Raw genomic sequence first — 1,535 nt, 5'->3', positions numbered from 1 at the left:
AATTCACAGCTTTTGGCCTGGTCATCCCACTCCAAGGAAGCTACCCTAAAGTAACAAAGAGAAGAAAAAATATATAGGCACAAAACTGCTCATTACAGCATAAAAAGGTCGACCTTGTACAGTCCCAAGTATATACCATACACTGAAAATATTTGTTGAAAAGCTAAATACATACAGCACTCTGATAATGATTTAACAAATTTATACAAATAAGATGGAATATTACACAGAAATTAAAATTATAATAGAAAGTCTATAAAATATGAGGAAGACTTCATAGTATAAAATTAATATACATTTCAAGATAATATTCAAATTGATTGCAATTAAATAGATATGTGTATGCATGAGGAAAAATAATATGGAAAAATAGAAATAGTTGAGCAAAGTGAGAAGATGGGGAAGAAGGCAGGCCTCTTTTCACGCCTAGCACAGCCATGGCTCAGGGTCCCAAGAAGCACCCGAAGCACGCAGCCGCTCCAAAACACTGGATGCTGGATAAACTGCCTGGTGTGCTTGCCCCTTGTCCATCTACAGGTCCCCACAAGCTGAGGGAATGTCTACCCCTAACCATTCTCCTAAGGAGCAGGTTTAAGTATGCCCTAACAGGAGATGAAATGAAGATTTGCATGCAGCATTTCATTAACATCAATGGCAAACTCCACACCAATATAACCTACCCTACTGGTTTTATGGATGTCATCAGCATTGATAAGACTAGAGAGAATTTTCATTTGATCTGTGACACCAAGGATCATTTGCTTTCATCATATTACACCTGAGGCGGCCAAGTATAAATTGTGCAAAGTAAAAAAGATCTTTGTGGGGACAAAAGGAATCCTTCATCTGGTGACCCATGATGCTCGCACCATCCATTACTCCAATCCCCTCATCAAGGTGAATGACACCATTCAAATTGGCTTGGAGACTGGCAAGATTACTGATTTCATCAAATTTGACACTGGTAACCTGTGCGTGGTGACTGGAGGTGCTAACCTGGGAAGAATTGGTGTGATTGCCAACTGGGAGAGACATCAGGTTCTTTTGATGTGGTTCATTTGAAAGATGCAAACAGCAACAGCTTTGCCACATGGCTCTCGAACATTTTCATTATTGGCAAAGGCAACAAATGGTGAATCTCTCTTCCCTGTAGAAAGGATATTCGCCTTACCATTGCTGAGGAGAGAGATAGGAGACTGGTAGCCAAACAGAGCAGTGGATAAAATGATCTCTATGTGATGTGATTGGAAAAGTCTTTGTACTTAAAGATAATACCAAGTGATTAATTAAAAAAAAATGAGAAGATTGAAAGCAATATTTATAATTTTACTAAACTTACTCTAATTCTGTGGTATTTTCTTTGCCACTTCAGAAGTGCTTCTTACAGAAAGAAACCTACACCACCCGTAAAGACAAGAGATGGCAAAGATCTTGGGGGTTAAATTTAAGCAATCATTTTAAAAGTCCTTTTGTATAACTCTTAGAGAGTTAACCGGCCTGTGCGGGGGGTGAGGGGCGCTGCCCTAGTGGGAAAC

The 1,535-nt window shown here is 39.3% G+C and overlaps 1 pseudogene; it reads left to right on the top strand.

Moving 5' to 3' along the window:
* Positions 1 to 437: 437 nt before the first annotated feature.
* Positions 438 to 1,287, top strand: LOC113907082 (annotated as a pseudogene).
* Positions 1,288 to 1,535: the final 248 nt, after the last annotated feature.

This window comes from Bos indicus x Bos taurus, chromosome 16, assembly GCF_003369695.1.
Source record: "Bos indicus x Bos taurus breed Angus x Brahman F1 hybrid chromosome 16, Bos_hybrid_MaternalHap_v2.0, whole genome shotgun sequence".
NCBI classification, from domain to species: domain Eukaryota; kingdom Metazoa; phylum Chordata; class Mammalia; order Artiodactyla; family Bovidae; genus Bos; species Bos indicus x Bos taurus.
The sequence above is the reverse complement of the archived record's forward strand: the minus strand, read 5'-3'. Positions and strand labels throughout refer to the sequence as shown.